This window comes from Anser cygnoides, chromosome 6 (assembly GCF_040182565.1).
Source record: "Anser cygnoides isolate HZ-2024a breed goose chromosome 6, Taihu_goose_T2T_genome, whole genome shotgun sequence".
In the NCBI taxonomy this organism is placed as follows: Eukaryota; Metazoa; Chordata; class Aves; order Anseriformes; family Anatidae; genus Anser; species Anser cygnoides.
This window is the reverse complement of record NC_089878.1, coordinates 22,491,301-22,515,074: the sequence shown is the minus strand read 5'-3', so window position 1 is coordinate 22,515,074 and position 23,774 is coordinate 22,491,301. Positions and strand designations below refer to the sequence as shown.

At 37.4% G+C, this 23,774-nt stretch overlaps 1 long non-coding RNA gene across 1 annotated transcript in view; it reads right to left on the bottom strand.

The window, feature by feature from the left end:
* Window positions 1–21,214, bottom strand: part of LOC125182519 (uncharacterized) — a 35,120-nt gene extending 13,906 nt beyond the window's left edge. The window contains exons 1-3 of the long non-coding RNA XR_007162492.2: window positions 20,470–21,214; window positions 19,590–19,688; window positions 16,889–17,008 (exon numbers count right to left, since the gene is read on the bottom strand). This is a non-coding gene — a long non-coding RNA (uncharacterized lncRNA). The remainder of the gene's footprint in view (window positions 1–16,888; window positions 17,009–19,589; window positions 19,689–20,469) is intronic.
* Between the last annotated feature and the right edge of the window lie 2,560 nt (window positions 21,215–23,774).

The following is a 23,774-nucleotide window of genomic DNA, read 5'->3' as shown; positions in this document are numbered from 1 at the left end:
TATATATTGCAGACCATAAACAGGTAGCTTCCATAAATAAGTGGAGATTTAAAAAAAAAAAAATTCCAAATAACACTATGACAAGTTTATAACTGGCCTTATGTCTCTAAAGTCAAATATAACTGCTAAATGATTCACCTGGGTCAAAAGTTTTCCAAAAGCCCATCTTTCCTCCCTCCCTTCTTTCCTTTCTTGGGCTCCAAACCAAAGCTGTCGAACACTTGTGTTACAGGAAAAAAAAAAAATAATAATAAAAAAAAATTAAACATGAATTCAACCCCATAACACTGCTCACAGGATTGCCATTAACCACATTCCACACCAACAGCATAAAACAAATTGAACACAAATATATTCAGTAAGTGCAAGAAATATCTCTCTCCAATCTAACATGGAATATGAGACAGAACTGGCATTTTAGTAGAAAGAGAAGCAAAGCACCTACAGACAAGAACCAATTTCAGATTTAATGGATATGGTCTAAGATCTTGCACATTTCATTTCTATAGATGTAAATAAAAAAGCTAACAATCCGCTTTCTGACAGATTTTTTATGCATGGTACTTTCATCTGTGTCTTAGCATGTCCCAGCTTCTACTAAGTAACATGAAGGAGTATGGGAAACCCACACATTAAGGTGTTTCAAAAACAGTTTTAAAAACTGCATTCTAGACTTTTTTTTTTTTTCTTTCTGATAAATGTCTTTGTTCTTCATAGATGAGTTCCAATGTGATGTGCCCTTGGTTTACAACTTCTGCTGTGGAGATATAAGACCTCAGTGAGAATGGGTGAGTTGCTCATTGCTCCCTAAACCCATTATCCATCTATAGATCCTCCATATGTATTAGGCAGCTATCTAAGTAGCTTTATTACCCTCCTGATAGATTCACTTAGAAGCAGGAAAAGCACAACTATAACAAATCTATTGTAAATTATCAGATACCCTGCTAGTAGTGACTTTTGAAATCTGCCAATCACATAACTATGTGATATTTTGGTGAATTTTAAGCAGTCAAGTGCAATAAGTGCATCTGCACTTTTCCCTACAACAAAAGAAGAGTTTTCGAGTAAGACTTCTTGTCCTATGTCAATAGTGTCAAGACATGAAGCAGCATTTTTCTGTAGGTCTCTGTTGACTTTCTCCTTCATGGTGTCCTAATCAGGCCAGAAGATTTTCCAGTGTCATGCACAACTTTATCTTTCTTGGGACACAATTGCCATGGAGCTATTTAAAATAAAAATAAAAATGTGCTAATATTTCTCCTGATGGAAGTAGTTTCTTTGTTATTGTTTACAATTTGGAAATTGTCAGTTTAATTTACCAGAGAATAAAATTGCTCCCTGTTCCTAAGAGTGTTTCAATCTTCCCTTTAACGCGCATCTCTCATTCAAAATCACCATGTCATTGGATTATACTGTATTATATTTAGATGGTAGGTTCACATTTTTACATGCAAGGAGTTGCTCACTTTATTACCTTATGAAGATAGAAAAATAACTGAAAATAAAGACTTTATTGTTACACTCCAGGAGGGACAGAGTTACATTTACTTTAAAATAATTAAATATATTTTTAAAAAGTCTTAACAATCAAAGAACAATTACACTAATTATCCAACACATTTCAGTTTCTGAGCAGTAACTGGAGGATAAACAACATATATATTTAATAGCATCGTGTTAAAAAGCCATAATCGGGCTTTAATAATTAGCACCATGAAGCAGAGAATTAACAGTGAATTCTCCATACACAAAATAACTGCAGTCCATTGTATGCCTTTAAAAAAGTATCCTAACCAGAAATGATCAAAATTTCAGATTGGTAATTAGAGAAGGGTGCCTCTTGTCCTTGCTTTAGGCTGCACATTTACTTCCTCTTTCAGCTTGACAACAATAACTGAAGAATTACTTTCTGATGATTACTGTTATAGGATGGAGAACAAGCAGTAGGAAAAGGCAAAAAAAGAGATGACACATAGATTCACAGGTCATCATGTGCATTGTTACTTGCCTGCTGTAGCTCCCTTAAAATCAGAAATATTTTGTGTGCCAGCTTTTGATTAGCATGACTGAAAATATAGCGTTAACTCCCAGAGGACTTAGATATTCAAAAGAGGAAGCAACTGGTCATATAAACAGCAGCAGAGACAGTATATTAATAAATCAGAAGATTTCCAAGTGTCAGATGAAACTTCGCAAGTGACATAGCATCTAACTTCACCACATACATCTTAGTAACCTTTTGCTTTGCCAAAAGCAGGCAAAAGATCAGTCATAATATTTTCTAATTCGGTAGATTCTTACAGTACTTCTACTATAGCTAACTAAAATCATCTTTTATCTTAAATAACAGATTCAGCTGTCCAAGAAAATTTCTACTATATCTTGTAAAAATACCTTTAATTTTCATTGTGGTGCTTTTTATTGTAGGTAGGTACTACTTGAATATTGATTAACACTGGAGATAAAACATCTTTAAGTACAATAGAATCCAGTGCCCTTTGGAGAGTTTCTCAGATGACATCACAGCAGTCAGCACTATGTTTATGGAACACTGTAACTGATAGAAAAGCTACTGCTGCTCGTGGAAGAGTTACCTATAAATCCCTGCCCAGATGGTTGGAGAGCAGCTTCACTAAGGCCATTTACATCAGATAGTACAGGGATCTCAAACCATGTAAAAGCAATTCTCAGGAACCACCATGCGGATGGTCTCTCCCTCTCTCCCTCCCCCAAAAGGAACAGGAAAGAAAGTCCAGCTTGCAGCAGCCCTTGGATGTCTACAGAGCACACCAGAGTGAGCAGAGAGGAGGAAAGGGAAAAGGCAATCCCTTGCAGCCACAGAACAATTGCTATGGTTTCATCATTCCCCTTTTTGCTTTTTTGCTTATGGCTTGAATGGGTAGACACTCTGAAGAAAAGCTGTGGTTTGGAAATCTTTGGCCTTCTTTTCCTACTATCAATCTAAATTGGTAGTCAGGGCAGTTATGCTGCTAAGTTGGAGGAACTAGAGAGGTATATCCCATCGGACAGTAAAAATAAATCCACTACATTTTGACACATTACATAAATTATGTCCTCTTGCATACTACCACAGAAGAATGATAAACACTTAACACCTTAAGCCAAGTCTCTAATATCTCTGGAGCACAATGCAACGTTGCCTTTTGGCATATTCACCACTGCGATGAGTGAAATCTCCACAGCAAACTAATACAGCTGTTCAATTTACAGTTTTAAGATAAACTCCTGAACTTAAGTTCAATTTATGTCTTTGTCACCATAAGCCTGGAGGTTGAACCAGTGAAGAACAGTTTCTGAGGTAACTAAACTCAAAGCTCAGTATGTCTTAATAAATCAAAACTTTGGTCTAACAAATCAACTGTTACATTCCTCTAAATCCAACCATATGGTTAGCCTGACAATCCCACCAATGCACTAGTCAGTAACTCATAGATTATTACACAGCATTAAGCAAGCTGCTGGTGCTCTGCTAATAAAGCAGTGTTGGACCTGATCCTACCTGTTCATGCCTGAATTAGCCTCCAAGCAAGATAAGACAAAATGCATCAAATATATACACAAGAACAAAAAGCTTGTTCTTTTTCCAGATAGTCTAGATCTCTTTGTGCTGCTCTGGCCACATGGCAACCAGAAAGTAACTCCATTTTCCCACCTGAGAATTTCCTTATGACTGCGGAACTGCTGCAGAGGCCCTCTGGCAGACACAGACCTGGCACTTTTCCTCCAGCTCCCAGCGCCAGCACAGGGAGTACAAGGGGCACTGCTGAGCTTCGGCTCTTCTCTGTTGGCAGGCAGCTATTTAGAGGCCAGTTGGAAGAGTTTACAATATCTCCAATACTCCTCTAAACTATAGTGGACTGGCATAAAACTAGTCTGGGAATTAAATGAGACTGCAAAACCCAAATGTTCATTTTTTTGCTAAGTCTTGTACAGTTAGTTATAATGTACTCTACTTTCTGCTAATTTGACCCCTTTTCCTGTTGCAGTTTTCGAGCTTTTCCAAACCCTTTGCTTTCTGACAACATGAGAATTGGTAATTGGAATTAATACAGGTCTTCATTACTGAGTTTTCAAGCTATCTTCATTCAAAACATGACTGTTAGTGAGGAGAAGCGATTGGGCAGCCCACAAAAGCACGTTTGTGCTTGAAGCTTACTCAAGCCAAGCAAACCTAGATAATTCTTTCTTTAGCTAGTTTGCTCATCACTAAGCAGGTTCTTCAGTAACCTTTACATCTTTTCTCAGTTTGTCTCAAACTACATTCTGAACTCTTCCCCTTCTTTCTGCTGCAACACTGCTTGCCTTGCAAAATTGCAGTTATATACAGTAATTACGGACTGAGTTGCATCCTTCCAATAAATACTTATTTTCATTAGCTCCTTAACAGATCATTTTCTAACTGGCAAACTTGATGCTATGTGGCTGCCAATGTAATATGTATCTTTTGCACTGAGCTTCATTTGCTTCAATGCTATGTGTTCCTCAAAAGCTGTAATAAAATGCCAACCTCCATGTAAATTAGAAGAGACTGGAAAACAAACAAACAAACAAAAACACTGTGTAGAGGACATGTTAAGATAATACATTTTTTCCTAATGGCAATGGCAATGTGGGAATAGTAACTGTGCTTTGCCAGAAGTTGTAGCTTGCAATAACATCCATCAGCTACTTATATGCTCAAATGTTATCCCTTCAGAGTACTGTAGAAACATTAACTGGTTAATCCTCAGTGTCACTTGTGCCTTGTGACTAGGAACTGATGCTATTCCTGTTCTAGAGAGGAAGAATTGAAGGCAAATTTCTAAAGCAGACTGCATTAGAAGATGTGATCTGCCGGTGGATGCAAAGCTCTTTGTGCATACTACATTCACTGTGCTGGTAGCTAAGCTAGCTCTAAGAGAATCACCTCACAGATACCTGCCGTATCCTCACTGTCAGCACAGGCTAAGAGGCAAAAAGACCAGTGCTTTCTGAGTCTAAGTATGCATTGAAAAATAAGGGCTTCTCTTGTTCTGCACATTCTTCAGTTGGGTACCTACTGGTTTATTCTGTAACTACAGCAGTGAGAACTGAGACTGCGGTATTTTTACAAATGTATGTGGAAAATCAATACTTACCCCAACTGGTTCTCTGGAAAACTCTTATGTTTCAAGTAATGATCCCCTTGTAAATGCGCTCAATTTTGTTGGGGATATACCTCTGCCAGATAACGTAACAGAAAACAAACAAAGTATCTGTCATACTCCATACTTTTCTAAAGATAAGAGGCTTATCAGTAACATGCACACCACAGAAATAAAGTAGGCAGAAGAAATCCTTGGGAAATACACTCCATTTCTGATCTTTCAAGCTGGAACATACACTCTGTTGTATCTTCTTCATGTGGCAAGTAGTTATTTCAGGTACTACTTTTCCACCAATAGACTCCCTTCTCCTTAGAAGGAGCTAAGAAAGAACAATGTTTATCAAGGGAACCTGCTGTGCAGGGGAAGGTGAGCTAGGAGCAGTAATAAGGACAGCAAAAGCAACCTCACCAACAAGAGCCAGGTTGCAAAATGGAAAGTCCAGGTGTCACAGTGTACTCCTAACCACCCCCCTCCAACACCACACAGACACATCCTGTCCCAAGCCTAAGCAGATAACCATCACTGGCATTTGTGATGGTTATGTCTGGTCCTGATGGCTGTCTCCTGGATTTGAGGGAGGCAGAAGACAAAAAGCCAAGGGTTAGTTTGAGTAATGCACCCCCCCACCCCCACTGTGCTTGCCAAATCACCTTAGCCCATAAATATTGAGCAACCCAAGAGCCCTTTGAGTTCTCATGACACGACAACGAGCTGCACACCAGGACCTCCCCTTGGGCAGGGATGTCTCCCACGGTTACTTCTGCTGACTGAGAGCACCCTTACTGCTACAGATAGTTGGTAAGCAGATTGGGAAGGTAACAGCATGCTAACATGCTGTAATGGTGCTTCTTGATCACACTTCATAGTCTTAGCAAAGTAGCATACAGGATTCAAGAATGCATATAATACTTTAGACATAACTGGTTGACCAAGTTTGGGACTAGGAGTAGATTCAGCCGCACCTAGGCTCCTGACCTCTGTGGTTCAAGTTTAGAAAGCAAGGGGATCCACTCTGAGAATCATTGCTCAACAGGAGCGTTTCCTTGATGTAATGTCACCTAACCCAGTACCTTTACATAGTATATATCATCTTTTGTTTAGTATCTTTGAGGAGTGTCTTTTACATAGTGTGCAATTAAGCATATCTTCCAATTACAATCAGTTGTAATCATTGAATCTTTGTTAAGTCACATAAGCATTGTTATCAATAAATCATATTGCTGCTTCTGTCTCCCAACCAGAGTGTATATCATTTCTCTTTTTCCCACCTGTGACTCCAGGTCAGGGTGGGAGACAATGGTCAGGGGCAGACTTTCCCATCACCCAGAAAGTCTGTAGTGACAAGACAGGTCTGCTCCCTGCTGGAAAATTAAAACTGTTCTGAACCAACCCCTAATGCTATCAGTGGGATTATTTGCTTATGATACAACAAGAAATTAATTTCCCCTTCTGCTGACCAGAAGACAGAGCCTCTTTATCTTACAGAAGGGCTTGGCCACTCTAATACATGATGCCATCACAAAGCAAAACACTGTTACCACACCAAATGCAATGCTAACATTGTGGGGAAAGTGCAGCTAACAAGTAGGGAAATGCATGTCAAGCACAGGAATATCTGGGCTATCACTTTCATATGATTCTGGCTTCATATCACTGGAGTTAGTCTCAATGTCGAGTCTTTTTAATAAAAATCTTAAATTTATAAGAGCCAGGATTTTCAGAGTCTTTTTTCAAAACCTATCTGGATAGTTATCATCCAGAAAGACTGATGTGGATGAAGAAGTAAAGTCCAAGATCTCACCTTACAACTGCAACCCTTATCAGAGTGTTAAATTAAATAGGACTGATGTTAAAAAAAAAAAAAGCATGCAGGTTATCAGAATTGTTGTATGCTCACAGAAAGGACAAAAAGGATGTAAAAGAGACAGCATTTCAAATATCTACCTAAGTAGCATCCTTACTGCAGACTGTCTGAAATCAAATAATAGCACACAAAAGACCCCTTAAGACACAATTAATTCTACCTAATCACACTGACACATACTAGACCAAAAAATCCATTACAAATACTTAATAAGGAAAGATAAAATGCGTTTATTTTATACTTAGTTCTATACACACATATAAGGCTGCCCTAAGCCCTTCATGAAACTTAACAGCATCCTTTAGTCCTTTCCTTTTCTATTTATTAAAAACTTGAGATCTTAAATTGGAAATTCTGTATTAATGATATACTAAGACTGCAGAATTATATTAAACAAATCAAAAATACTTATTTTTCAAATATATATTCCAATGACCTTGACATTATTTTTTGTTGTGCAATACAACACTACCTTTCCTACATTACTATCCTAAGAATCATACATTTTAAACTTGATGATTTTCAAAGGCAATCTCTGAGTCCTTACTATTGCATTAATACATACTTTAGACTCCTTTAATTATTATCTTCCTTAGACCACAATGAAAAAAAAAATCTTGACCTACATTTGAAGAGGCAAAATAGCCTGAGAGACAGCTTTTGCTGCAGGCTTTTACTTTATTTCTGTTTTTAAAGGACAGTTAAAATATGCTCAGATTAAATTCAGGGGAGTTCTTATGTACAAACATAAGCCACAAGAAGAACAATTCAGCTGGATATCAGCAAAGGTGAAATGTAACTAAAGCTGGACGGGAAGATCTTATGTTGAATATGTAGGTAGCTAGAAGCACCTGGAAGGAGAAAAGACTTAGATGAACTAAAGAAATTGCCGTACATTATTTCACCTATGACATATACTGCCTAGGAAACAAAACTGAACTGCAGCAAGTAAGTGGAGCAGAAACTGTTTATGCAAGTCAAGATTCCTAGAAAACCAACAGTAAAATTTTGCTATAAGCACTTTTGTAATTTGGTGTTTGCTTTGCTTTGGGGCAGGGGGCTTGACACAACAGAAGGATATTTCATCTCTGCATTGAAAAGGCATTCAACTTTCAGAATGAGCATATATTTTAGCCCTAACACTCTTTGCTGTTAACAGCACTGAAAGCTGTCCGTCTCTTAACTTGCAGCTCATTAACTGACTTTCTCTTCTTGGTCTATATTGTCAATATTTGAATTGTTCCTGTTGTTTTTTTTTCACTTAAGCCCCCCCCAACACACACACACCACACCACCACCACCTTTCAAAACTATTTTATCCTAAATAACTTATTTTTGTCTAGCTCTTATCACATGGCCAAACAAGATGTTTTGGCATCTCTTTTTTCATTACACAGAAACTCTTTCCTTGTTGATGCAGAGACCACTAAAGGAGTCATCAGCTCTGGGGTTAAGTAAAGACGATTAATGTTGACCAGAAGACAGATTATTTTTTTCCCTCCTCACAATCGCCTGAAACAAAATCAAGCTGTGAGAATAAATAGATGATTAATGTTGCAATAGAAACAAACCCATTATTTCTACATCCAGATGGCTTCTAAGAATTATCCACATGCCTATGTGAGGTGAACTTTTTTTTTTAAGAAAAAAAGACAAGTTTTTCAATAATGTAGTACTAGATATAGTGTAAGGTTCAAGTTTGTCATCCACATGAGACCCATAACCCATAAAGTATATATTTTTCAGTTGGGTAAAAGTTAACATAGCTTGGTATTTATGTTCTTGTAGGACTGATGTGGAGTTGGACATAAAATTCATCGTGTAACTCAAAAAAAATTCTCCAGGTAGCCTTTCTCTACTACACCAGTCACATACAATTCAATATGTGCTCCAGATGATTTAGTTCTTCTAAAAACAATGTCAGCTAATTTTCTGGAGCTCTTTCATATGATTAAACATTTTAATCAGACTGAAACACAAATGCTTGTTAGCAAGAAGTCTGCATCTCAGTGCTGAAGGGTGAGCAAGATAAAGTGAAGAGATCAACACTACATAGAGTTCTGGATTACTATATTCTACCAATACTTTTCCCTTATCACGTAACTAACTGGATCAGTGGTTTACTAACAGGGTCACATTTCAAGTATTCAAGGAGCCTCAGTGTCCTGATGTTCTGAGGCCTCACACCACAGGCATACACATGGCTGACATCTCAAGTGATAGAGCTCAAGGACACTGTCAGAAATCTCTAGTACAATATTGTTGCCTGAAGGATGTTTCTCACTTTCAGCAACTGTGGGAACTGTTTCAGAGAATTCCTGGAGCCTCTGAAAAATGAGAGATATCACACAAATGAAAACAACACTAACTTAGAAAAAAATTTTATATAGTTTTACCCAAAAAAGAACCCGTTATATGTCATGCATTTAACATAAACCTGCTGCTAAGCATGTTGATGTGCCCAGCACAGAATGAGCATACTAGTAGAGCTTGTGTACAGAGCGTAAACTATGATTTGCACAGCACTATTGGACCAGTATAATGTTCTATTTTTTATTGCTGTATAGCAGTTACTAATATCAGTAACAACAGAAACATTATTTTAAAAAAAGAAAAAAAAAACATGAAACACATAATACTCAAATTCCTTTTTTTTTTTTTTTTTTTGACTAAAAAATCTTTTTTTCCCCTCCTCAAAATCTTTTTTCCTAAGGCACATTAAAGTCAAATTTTGAATTTTTACTGTCCTTCTCTCCCACTGAATTATCTAAATTCAGTGCCAAAATACAAGAGCTCTGGATTTAAAAAAATATATATGTTGTTGTTGAAAAGAAGTCTACACAAAACCAGTTTTCAAGTCTTTTTTCTTGCATGTAAGAATTTTCCTAATGTGATAAATATGAAAAAAATAGACACTGCCTATACATTGATATAATGGAAACCTCATACTGCATGCAGTTTTGTGTTTTTGCTTCTCTCTTATACAAAACTAAACAGATTTTTTTTCAGCAGTCACGTGCTAATGACATAATGAACAGTAAGTTGGATAACAATGCCTGTAAAAGGACCAGTCCCCAGATTTCACATTTCATCAGTCTCGTTCTGTTTTGTTTGTTTGTTTTCCTTTCCTTTTATAACACCAAATCCCAGAAACTCTGAGGAGAGTTACAGCACTTCTGTGTTAGGCTCTTTGCAAACATTACAGAAGCAATCTCCAGGGCAGAGAGCTTATAATTAAACACTCTACTCCTAGAGGGTTTGGGCACACACATGGTAAGTGGCCCAACTGATGTCAAGCCTGGCAAACAAAGTATTTATTCAGATGAATATAAAAAGCGAGTTCAGTTTTACTGAACTAATTTTAAACCACTCAAACCCACTGTATTTAGAAGCAGGGAAGTTCTGGGCTGACAATGATTCCAGCTTCACAACAGCTCTGCATATGTGTTTGGGGAGAAGCTGATGACAGAACAGCTTTAGCACAATGCATTGGAGCATAGACACAGGGGACAGGATGAGGCCCTTCTCTCAGGACCTCCATGGTTTAGAACTTACAAGGCAGGATGTGTCATTTATACCAAAGCTCTTAGTCAAATACCACCATATCTGTCTCCACCCAAGTCCAGCTGGATATAGTACACTGAAAGAAAACAATCATTCTAGAAAAAGGCTACTGTACCACACAAAAACAGGCGGGGAATGACACCATTAAAAACAGCAGTCTCCTTGTACATGGAGGCCATGTCTTCCTCTCCTGACATATCCGTGCCTTCACTAGTCGCTGGTCACACCAACCAGTCACAGGAAAGCAGGTAGCGTTTGAAGGTGAACAAAACGGCAGCACCCTGCCATAAATTGGCAGCTCCTTGGGTATGTCGGGGAAAGGCCTACTGGATCTGAGGTAATTTGTGTTAACCAGAAGGTGGTTGTTGTTACATTCCCCCCCCCACCCCCCTTCCCTTTATAAATCTGCATCTTCTTGATTGCCAGTTTGGGCTATCCTCTTCATAGGGCAAAGACTGAGTTGGTCATAGAAGTAAAGGACTAGGTGTCCACAATAAATATTTCCAAATTCTCCTGAAACTGTGGTACCTTAATGCCTTAGCTCCCTTTCTCTTTTAGAAGTTTTATTCTCTTGCATAAATCAGACTTCTATTTTAAAGTTTATAAGAGAAATCCTCCAACATTTTCTTCCTGCCATAGTCCTCAGGTAGCTAAATGCCCCAGTCTGTGAATGGAAACGCCTTCAGGAAAATGTATACCGACAGAATTATTAGTCTTTACTTATCAGTCTTTTCCCTATTAGTAAAACCACTGGCTACACTGTGGTTGCTAACACATTGCAGAAGACTTATCTCTTTCTTCTAAAATATTTTTCCCTCATTAAAGCACATGCAAAGCAGGAGTTGAAAACAAAAATACCATGAACTGGCAAATAAAAATGCCAATAAGCAGATTGTTAAATGCTCCACAAAGAAAAATAAAATAAAATAAAATAAATCACTGAGTTTACTCATCTAGGCATGCTTAACTCAAACCTATATAGTCATAGCACCAAGTCATGTATCAGACAATTTTTCCAACTCAGAACTGGAAACAAAATATCTAGAGCATGGTGAGTTCCATCACCCCACTTCCTAACAACAAAAGTACACCAGCATGTTGGAGAGAATTCAAAAAAAAAAAAAAAGGAGGGGGGGAAATAATTAGAGACTTGGAGACGAACTAATTTCTGAGAAACAATTTAAGATATCTACCAGCTTGTAGCATGTCTAAAAGATGAATGAGAAGGTATATAACTGACAGTCTAGATGTTTTAGACTTCTTTAAGGAACATTGATAATGTATTTAGAAGTTGTATCACAAGTAGTAAGAAAACATAGATGAAAAAAATGTTTTAAATCTGATACATAACTGAGGTGGGAGAGAAAAGCCAGTTACTGTTAAACCTTGTTGCATGAAACATTGTGGCCCCACATGAAAATTGCAAATTTTACTATAGCCATTTGACAAAAAGAGTCACAGCTAGACCCAAAGGGAATACAAGTTAATAGCCCATATCCACATTCTTGTGGCTAAATGTAAGTCAACAGAAGGCACACCAGACAAGCCCCCAGGGCAAACAAAAATTTGTTAAGATTTGTTACTCATACTAGTACTTCAGGGTTCAAGTTGCACACAGTCAACTTGCTATTAAATTACATTTTTAATAAAAATATTGCACTCCCTACATGCAAGAAAATTTTAACAAGTATTCATATTGAATCAACATGAAATTTTAGATGTACATTAATATGTTGCAGTTGCAGAGTGAGCAGTATGACCACTTAATGTCTAAATAACATGAAAAAACAGTTTTCTTTTATATCTACCTGAAACAAATTTAATTGATTTTTACAGTTCTCGTGGTCACATTTAACAACCCAAGTAAGGACAATCTCTGCAACCATTCTGTCCTCACAATAAGGTGTAATCCCCTCTCTCTGCTGGGACAAGAAATTAGAACAGTGCGCTAGAAGGGTTCCATCAACTGTTCAAACAAAGCTGAGTATTTCATTTCTTCTTTTTAATGTTGCATTTGTAAGCTTATTTTACGGGGCACAACATAGCTTAAAGAAGAGATGTAAACAAAAATGCAAGTTTTATTTTACTTCCCAGTTGTAATCCTTACCACTTACCTACTATCTCACCCATAAAAGTGGAAATTTTAGGGGAGGAAAGAGAAAGCTAAGAAAACTGCCAGCAACAGCAACAAAACAAATTAATAATTTGTATGTGTTTTACTCAGCATTGCTTGATGTATGCTTTTCATTGATTCTGAATCTCAGGATTTTAACTCTGTTTCCAGCAGCTCATCACTGTAGGGCTATAAAGTCCTGCTGAACAAGGATTGTTCAAAGTTGATATAGCTATGGCTCTTTCTGTTCAGTTACGTGATGTCATGTTCACTCCTTAGAAGAAATCCTCCAGGTTAAAAATTACTTGTATTGTTGTTATCTTCATTGCTAACAGTATCTGAAATGTCTTCCTCTCTTCGATTTTTCCTTCTAAAAGCCCCATTATATGTGCTTCTTACTCTGACCTGCAGAACTTTTCATAATCATTCCCTGAAAACTTCTTGCCGAGTTTCTTTCACAGTAATTTCCTACAACATACTGACTCTCTGTGCACATAATTGAAAACTGAACAGTACAATAAGAGTGCATCCGAATGTAAATGTAACAATCTGAAAAAAAAGAATAGTGTTTAGCTCTAGCTTAATTTTGATTTCAAGTGCTTCATAAAAACTGTCTGGAAAGCTGATGCCTCCTATTATTTTTTCATACTTACTCAGCAGTTCATCCAATAAAGGCTCAAGATTCTGTCTTCAGAGTTTAGCATTATTTTTCCATTAGAAGACAGAATTTATTTCTGGTACTATTAGTAATGAAATCTCCACTTTCAGGATGAGAAGTGTATCCCAAAGCTGAGAAGATGACAGAAGAAAGCAGTAAAGTTCAGTCTTTGATGCAGACAAAAAGGGATTCATTTATATGAGATGCTAAATGCTCTTGCACATCCAATGGAGATAAAGGACAGAGATAGGTTCTTTGCAGAACACGCTGGCAGCAGGTAAAGGCAGGCTGCAATGCCATTTCAAGTTGACAAAAGAAACAGCATTTTTAAGATTGAATAAAAAGTAGTAAAACAATAGACCTAGAGCTGTTCCAGGCTCCTTGAAATCCTAAAGGCTGAGAGCAAACCTGAATGCTTAAGTCTTCTGAATAACAGCTGTTTTTCCAAGTCGGCGCTTGGCAATCCTGAGGCTACAAACTGGTCCCTTGACTAACGTATCCATATTCTTGCCTCTAGTCTCAACAGTAAGGTTTTATCTCTGTTAAGCTTATTACTTTGGAAGAGAGCTCTAGTTTTCTGGCACATCTAGCAGAACAGCAAATGACAGTCATGAAAGAAGTGCACAGCAGCTTCCCTTTCAAAATATCATACTCCTAAAAGTCTTTTTTTTTTTTTAATAATTAATAAATCACTGCCATTACAAAGAAACTGGACCTGCACTGCAGTTCAGTGTGGGAAATAATCTAAATAAAATCTAAATCTAAATAATCTAAAAGCTTCAACAGAAAGGCAACATGTAACTTATTCTGATTGAAAACTGCAGACGCTCATGTGCATCTGAATCAATTAAAAAAAAAGAAAAAAGAAGAAAAAAAATCTCAACAGTTGATATCTCCTCCTCAATTCTCTGAACACCCAGAAGAATCACTGCACTTCAGTGGGCAAGGAGCATTTGGAGTTCACTACATCTTATATCATGCAGTTTTCTCTTCGTACTTCAGAGCACGCTGTCATTCGATCTTGCACTCAAAGCAGAGAATTTGCTTAAATCTGTTTGTTTCTTTGTTTTGAGGATAGGTTTGAGGCTTTCCAGCCTTGCTGTTCTTCACATTAGTGAAACTCCCTCTTTGAATCCTCAAACATATATACCCAAGAAGTCTGGAAAATTACAGGGCAACCAGGAGAATTTGACAGAAGTATTTTTGAGTATAAGCATCATTGCAGACCCACTTTTATTTAGATTAATTGTTAGATCTTCCACTACATGAAATGGAGAAGTTCTGAGGTACATGAGTACGAAATTCTCTTCTTCAGCTGACCTGCTCTGTCTTTGTGAACTTGTGACCATCTGACTGTCTTTTTGCAATCATTTGTCAAGAAGAGACATGCAGAGATTTACAGCACTATCCTATTCTACTACGTCCCATAGTATGCACATCTAACATCTCCCACTTCATTGGCTTTCCTATTCCAGGACTTTTTATAGGGCCTATTGCTTACACACAGTAATAATAACTCCAAACCTATTTGTGCCTCTTGGCCATAAGATTTAATTGAAAAGAAGATATGTCTTACACTAGTGCTGCTACTGTGTTGTGGTGGCACAAAAACAAACAACAAAAAATCCTACCTGATCCTTTTCATTAATTTTATTCTGCTATATAATATTCTGAGTGGGAAATTCCTATACGTAGAAGAGAGCGAAGGAATATCCCAATTCCTGCTATGGATGCTCTCCAACCTTCTCATTCTCCCCTTAAATCTTGTGTGGAAGAGACTAAACAATGAATTACGTAAGGTGCAAAATAAAGGAAAAATTAATATGGTCTCTCTTATTTCATAAGATGGAATCCACACAGAGACCTTTCCTTCCCACTGTATGTCAGCAAGAATGAATCTGATTACATACATGTTGCATGAGCTACCTCTAAGATATAAATATCTCACTCCTAATAAAAGCATGACCAACAATGGATTTGCCTTTTTATCTTTAATGTTTTGAGTAATTTGTGTTTTAGAGTACCCTTTTGCCACATGTAACTCACTATACAAGTCAGGTTATATAACTTTTCTTGTGTGCACAGAGTATTTGAAAAAAAATATTCCTTCAGGCTTTCAGCAGGCACTTGTCTTGTTCCTTGACTTTGCCCGTCTTTGAGGTATTTCTCGATACTAACACTTAGTTAATTTTCCTATTGCTGGAACGCTTTCTTTGTCTTTTCTTGTGCACTTCATACTAGCCTTAGTCTTTACACCCAACATTTGTGAGTTGCTTAGGCCAGCTTGGGGCAAATGGTTTGATCTCTCTGCTTCCCTCAGTGAACTAGAACCCTTATCTCCTTGGTTTCATATCTAGTACCAAGTTTGAAATCACAAAATCCTTTTCAAATTATTTAAGTGTCAAAACGGACACCCAAAGTTGTGCTGTCTTGACTGATTCCAGCATTCAGGACTCTAGGAAACACTAAAGCTCCCATGTGCCATTTCCCTCTCAAATGCTTTTCCCTGTCTGTACATACATAGGGCATAGATCAAGAAAATAATATCCATAATTGCTCCGCTAAACTCTTTGTCCTCCTACATGAAGACATATGCCAAGCGCTACCAATTAGAAGACCAGGGATAATTTAAGCAATACAATTCATTAAGACCTGCATTCAACATGGAAAGACAAAACAAAAAACAAAACAAAACAAACAAACAAAAAACATATTTCAGACATAACTGTAGTAGTTTTCTTTCATGAGCCCTCAGTATGAAGCACCCCCCTGGCTTCAATACAGCAGCATAAAACAAAAATCCATCAAGCTGAAAAGAATGTCATATAGCATTTCAGCAGCCATTTGAGAGATACAAATGACAAGATTTTGGCATCCTAAACATTTGTCTCTATAACGGAGCAGCTGACCAAGCACAGTTATCCTTGATCTCTGGAGGTAGAAGGATGACCATACAATTTCATCAGCTTTGCTTTTAAATGGATGCCACTGCCCCTTGAAAGCTCATTCACCTAAAATAACACTTACGTGATAACAGCATGATCATTAACATACTTGTCACAGATTCTTACCAACAAGCAAGCCAGATGCAGTTTTTCCACTTCAGAATAACCAACCAGTTAAAGGGTCACCCAGTCTGGATGAATCATGCCATGACCCTAGGAATTTCACCCAGACACTTAACACAGCAACAGTGTGTTGCCGACACTTGTTCTATGCACTCATTCCCCAAATGATGCTGCTTTCTATGCTAATGTATTCCTGCTAGGATGCAGCCACAACACTTACAGGTGGCTCCAATTCAGAGACCCTAGAAGGCTGGCTAAGGTGGCAAGGTTGTAAAATCCTTCCATCTGCACAGAAAGAAAGTGGAAATCCATTCTGAAAACAGTCAACTAAATCAGTGATAGTTATTTAAACAAGCAACAGGACTTTGGTTGAAACAACATGGGAAGTTCTTTCTGCCCTCTCCCCCTGCTGTATATTGCTAAGGACAATTATTAACTGTCAGCTGAACACAAATACACAACAAATAGTACCTTAATGCAGACTGGCAGCACATTCTTCTGGATCACTTTTCAACCTCACCCTGAGCACTGATGTTGCTCTATGAATTCCAGGTATGGCACTGCAACTACAAACTTCTGATTTGTTTGTACCTAGAAAGAGAGAATCAGCAAGATAAGTCTATATTGGATTTGCCCCTGAGTTTTCCATTTAGAAAGATTAGGTTAAACAGAATAAGCCACTTAGAAAGGACCACATTGTAGATCAAATAGCCCTACAATGAGTGTGCTTGAAGCAAGTGCTATAAGGAGTGATAAGCAGATGGGGATCTAGTATATTCTCATTTTAAAAGACATAGTTCTAATAAATAAAATTATTTTAAAGAGATTAAACAGATCTGACAAAAACAAACTAAATTTAATACCTTCCTCTTTAGTTATAGGAAGGTCAGACTTTTGTTATAGGAGACACTATGAGTAGACATGAGCATTTTACTAGCTCATTCAAAAGGAAAACACAGGAGAAATAGGTAAGAAATGTGGAGATGTAGAAACGAGAAGGATGAGCCTCAGGACAATGATTTCATGCTCAGCAACATTTGTCATGAATTTTCTGAGTCTTAAATTTAAAACACAATGTGAAACAGAGGGCCAAAACAAAGTTCTCTGTTGCCTTGTAGTCATTTAGCCATGATCAAACTTGTGGAGGAAAACAAATGTATTGTTGCAAACCTGTGTACCAACTAGATATGAATGTAAATAACAGTCAAGGGCATGATAAAGGAAATTCTGATGTTAAGAAATAATTTGTAGCAAAGTTATTTCAACCACAACAGTGGATTAACTTGGACTTCCCTGTGTGTATTTATGCAGAATTTCTGCACACGGATTTAACCATCTTACATTAAATGCTAGACTGAAGCATGGGCCATGTATAATTTACTCACAACAAAATAAGTTTTATTCCACTATAAGCTTTGATGTTATTTCAAAGGTAGGGGAAAAAAAGTATTTTGTAATTTTCAGTTATTTATTTTGTATGTTTTATTGTCTGCATTTCTTTAAAATAAGGTTTTGTCTCATTTTTATGTTACAAAACACATGGCACAAGATCTTTTCTTAATAATTAAAACAAAACAAAAAAAATAACATAACCAAAAACATGTAAATTAAAGTAAACCAAGAATGGCATGCCAGAGCTGGTCAAAGACTTCTGCCAGTTAGCTCTATGAGAGAATTTGAAGTTAGCTAGGTAGCGGAGAACAAAAATGAAAAACCAGTGCCCTCTGCTTGAGGGCTTTTATTATCTACTGCAACAGTCTACCCAAGAACTTTTCCCTAAGGACACCATGTTCTTTCTGGAAGAGGTTGTGCACCAACAACAGATTCTGCCTCAGGGATTCTCTGGCCAGTTTTTTGGGGTAAGGAAAGCTGGGATGCTGGCTTAGTTGTCTTGGTTTCCGTATGTCCATGGACAGTGATGGTAACCTGGCAACTGCAGACTGAGCAGTGTGCCCATTTTGCAGACAGGCAGGTCAAGCAATAGGTTTATACCACAGCAAATAAAAAAAGAATGAAAGGGAGAGGAGTATCTTTGAAAAATCTTTGTATGTTTTTTCCTGTATTGATTATAATGTGTACTTTTGGTCCAAAATTAAACACTTGAAAAGCAATTATGTTGATTATTTAGACAACCAACTGCATTGACATGTGATATCATAATGCAGTCTGACACTAAACATACATAGTATTTTCTTAACTGTTTGACTCATGAGTTATCAATTGAAATTTTTCTCCAAACCTTTTCCAAGTACTTAAGAACAAATTATTTTGCTGGAGGGTGTTTTGTTTCCTGCTTAAGAGCACTGAAACAGAAGCTGTTACATCTAGCCTTTGCCACCGCTGAGCAGTGTAACGTGAGTACACATACTACAGCCACAGGTATGGCAGAAAGCACACTTTTCCTCCATGCCTTACTAAATAATACATTGGCAAAACAAACGCATAAGAGATTTGGTGTCTCGCAACTGCTATCAGGCGTGTGTCAATCAGGCTTCATGTTTGTTAGTCAAATGAGACCAGTGAATAAGAGAACGTTTACGTTTGCCTTCCTTTTAACAGGCACACAATGAGTGCAGCAGTGTCACGAGAGGAAAACTTGACCAAGAAGAGCCCAGCGGTAAGCCAAGCTCCTTACAAATACACAACTTCATGCATTTTTTTTGGAAATAGATTGTCTAGTACAAAGCCTGATACTGTTCATGTGATAAACGTGTGGGAGGGGGCAAAAGAAAGAAAAAAGAGCATGTATTATTTCCTAAAGTCCCACAACTGAATAATACTGTTTTTTCTAATAAGAGAGGACTAGAAACTATGCGGCTTTGTGGGTCAGATGTGCAGAAGGTTAACAGAGAATTAGTAGTCCAGTGTGATTTACCTCAAAATATTGGAGCCTTGTAGCATTTGCTAGAATAAGCATCTCTCCAAATTTATATTTGAGACAAAGTCCTTTAATTTAACTGTGAGTATTTGTATCAGTATAAAGGTTTTCATGTTAAATGACAGCCCAAACTAATTTATTTTCCTCAAAATACAACCAGGATTTTGGAAGTACTTGAAATTTTGTAGTAATCGAGAACTACTCTACCTCTTTTATGCTTGTCTGAGATACTTTATTAAGAAGCATTTGAAATGTAAATGAAGAAATGCTATAGATACTTGCAGCTCTGCTTACCTGCAGAAGAAACTGCAAGCTCTTCAAGTGACAGCGTCAGAAGCGTGCAGCTAGCTCTCATATGTACATTCAGGGAGTCTTCAGAGGAGAAGAGATCTTCTAGTAACGTGGCCAGTAAATATTAGTCACCAGATAGAGGGAAGAACTGAAGCATCTTCCGTTCCTCTCTCTCACATCCCCCTGCCTCCCTTCTCAGCATGGCTATAAACTAAGGGCTCATCTGCTTTTTGTTCTGGCCCTTTCTCTGGGTCCTGGTGGTTGGGCTGCAGTGGTTTGGAAAAGGCATCATCTTGAATGAGCTACAGCCCCCATAGGCAACATGTTGGCCCTTCTCTCATAACGTACATACTTTGTCTGCTCTCACCTTCATTTAAACAAGCTAGCTTTACAAGTAGCCAGCAAAAGTTAAGTACAGTCAGCAAAGACGGTAAGAAACGCTAAAGGCCGTTGAAGCCCAACTCCAAATCTCTGTTTTTTCTTATTCCCCCAATTTTCTTCTTGCACTTTTGTAAAGGCTAAGAAGGCTCTGCGAAGCCCAGGAAACAATCCAAATTACTGACAGTTTCAGACATGCAGTCGTCATCAAGTATTTTATTTGAGAATGAATTGCCATCAGCATTCTGTAGTGATTTAAGCAACCATGAACAGGTGGAGAAAGTGGCTTATAGTCAGATTTAGGCCTAACTTCAAATTATTTGCTGATAATTGCAGATGTCACAATGAAATTTCTCTTTTGCAGGGAGAAACAAAAATCTCCACACAGTCACAGTACAATCAACTCACAGTAGCCAATTAATCATGCACACAAATAAAATATGCCCATTTTCTCTGTTGTACAACACCCAGGTCCCAACCTAGACAAGCAGAAAAAAAAAGTTACCATTCTCAGTTAAATCTAGCTTGAGAGCTGAGGCAGAACGAGACAAATTTCAGACTACTTTTGAATGACCCCATAACACCTACTCTGAAAACCACTGAAATCAACTAAGGGAGCCAAGAGCACCAAAGCATTCTGAAGCACGCTTAAAGCAGAATATAGAAGAAGGGAATATTGCATAAATGTACTCACCTGAGTTAGGGAAAGCTTGCTTCCTCATCTAAAGTCAGGCACAGGTGCAGTTTAAACCAGGTGCATTTCTAATGTGCAGCCCTGAGTGAGGTTGAACAGTCTCACCTCCGGTGAATTTATCAGCAGTGCTTCATTTTGGGTTAAAATCAGATCTGTTTAGGACCTTTGATGGAACCAAACAGCCTAGACCAACAGACACACGTGGTAGAGTAAGGAGGGGTGTGGCCCTCTTGTTTGCAGAAAGACAGAGCACCACTGCATCAATCACGACAGATTGCATCATTCCCAGGGTACTAGGAAGACAGGCTGGTACTGCAAAAAGCTGAAGGAGAGATGAGTCTTGGGCCAATTTCCGGTTAGAAGGGAGGGGAAAGCTGTGAGTCAAGGAACTCTTTCCTATTATGCTCAAAGAAGGGGGATCTTGAATTTCCTTTACAAGTACCCTTGGAGTGCAGACATCTAGTGCTCCTCTTGTGTTTCTTCCTTCTAAGTGAAATACTGCAAAGCACTCAAATTCTGGTTAAATATTTATCTCAAAACAAAGCAAACAAATAAAAAAAATCCAAACAACCCAACAATGCAGACTGAAGCTGAATTAAATGTAAGCATGTTAAAGCACATAACAAAAAGGAGGTGTTAATGAATGTGTAAGGTAGCAGTAATGTCACAACACCTTTCAATGCAGCACCCATTGATTACTAGGCACTCATTCATTAGCCCCCACTTTGTTTGAAATTCTTTCTAACTGTGTGCTTGCTGCTTTTCCATTCTTGAAAGACAGCAATTCTGCTGGCAACCTTAGGGATAAAATACCCGAACAACACACTTAATTCACTCTTTAATTAACTTATTCGTCCTTTATGAACACAGTGCCCCCTTTCATTGACTCTTGTTGTAATATCCCTTCATTAATTAAATTTTAATGGATATGATTTTAAAAGTGCAGCTTTTAGACATGAGGGAAACACAATGGTATTCTAAGATCTCTGAAAAAAAAAATATGTCATTCTTTTAGCCATTTTGCACAGCAAGCCATTCTTAACAGAATCATAATGGAATATCATAATGCTGAAATAAAGAACTGATTTTTTTTTCCCATGGAAAAAAGAAACCAAAATATTGATTGTACCTGCAATAATAATACAGTTTTCTTTTATCACCGAAGGCTGCAATAAGTGTGAGTTAAACTATGTTTTAATAAGATGGAAAACTGTTCAGTGTTTGGGAGTGGTGGCTGACAAATCCAAATATTTCACAGGGATGTAGGTAATGATACTGATCCGTACTGTGACTTCCATGTACTTTGATATTGGACCCAATTTCCAAGACCTTTTAAACCTCTACTATACCTATTATAATAGCTATAGGCTAATTTTTACTCTAACTGTATTTCAGAAATGGCTCTTCTGAATTATTTTCTCAGCTGTATGAAAAGACATGTTATAAATTAGTTTCAACAACAACAAAAACCAAGAATACATGCTTTGCAGAAGTAAAAAGAGCTGCAACTCTGCATAAATACAAATAATTTCAACAACATATTTTATAGGTATTGCTAATAACCAATAAATAAAAAAATACCCACATGCAATTGCCATGATGAAATCTGTTCAGAGACCATACGTTGCCTCAGTGGAAGGATCCACATCTGCTGCTGCCAGCTTGGATGGATACAAGAGTAGATGGTATTTTTGCTTTGTCCGGGTACCCAGAATTACAGCTTATTACACTGTACCCAGAATTATTACAACAGCTTATTACACTGTACCCAGAATTACAGCTTATCTCTTAGTCTATGGACAGTCCAGACTATACTTCAGACTTGCTGTCTGCCTCAAGATTAATTACAACATAAAAAAAAAAAGCATAAAACTTCCAGAGTCACTGTTTTCCAAAATAAAATATCTATCTCAGCCATTTTAGAATTTTCCCAAGCGACACACTAAATATGCAGTGTATTAAATCAAACTTGCCCCACACAAACAGGACGCTGCTTGTCAAATTGATGAAGTTAAAAGAAGAGACTCAGTTCACCTCCTTCATTCAGATATTGCTCTCATGATCTGCAATATGCATTTCTTAAACTACGACCCTCCAAATTCAGTGCCCTAAATGAGACACTAGTCCTTTTTCCTCTTAACATGTTTAAACTTATTTTTAACATTTTCTCTTTACTAATTGATAGTGCATAGTAACTTTGGTAAAATACATTCTCCTTGATTTTTCTTTTTAGCATTTCCAAACTTTGGAAAGTTGATTTAGTAGCTCAGGTTCATTTCATATCAAGTTTAATTCACATCAAGTTATTGCACCCTAATCTAAAGTTCTAGTAACTGTTTATTAGTATGATATATTTAATTACTGATTATATTTAAGAGAAAAAAATTATTAAACTTAAATAGTCAAACAACAGCAACAGAAATAACCTGTCAGAAATGTACATAGTCATTTCCCCATTCCCTTTAAATCTGCAATGTAAACAATAATTGGAATGTATTTTCCAATAATTTTCTGTATCTGACATCTTCTGTCCTCCACTCTATGCAGCTAAATTTGTAGTATTTGTCAAAATGCAAGGTCACACTGGCCACTGCCTCTAAAATTTCTAGCTGTACACAAAGTGGAGAATTAGAGTTTGCTAACATAAATAGCTAACAACACATTAATATAGATACCTTCCCAACTGAATCTGCTCCAGGTTGGTTTACTAGTGCTAGATTATTTCAGCTTGGAACGTGCAGAAAAATGGATAAACAATTAATCAGTCTATGGCTTACTCATTAAAGTACTGAAGATCAGTTCTTTTGCATGAGCTAGCACCACATTACAAATGGATTTAGGCATAAATCTTGTATTTTGTGCTTAGGATAAATCCAGATAGTGACAGTTCGCAGATGGACAAATATGATCGTTCCATAAAGTCATGTTCTTTTAAGTCGGCAATTCTGCTATTCCAAGGAAAATTTTCTTCTTAAAAAAAAAAAAAAAAAAAAAAAAGAGGAGTTTGCAGTTTCTGCAAAATTCATTTGGTTGGGGAAGGACAATCCAAGGGTCTTAAATGTATGTCACTGCACAAATCCTTACCATTGGTAGTTGGACATCCAGCTGTGTACCCA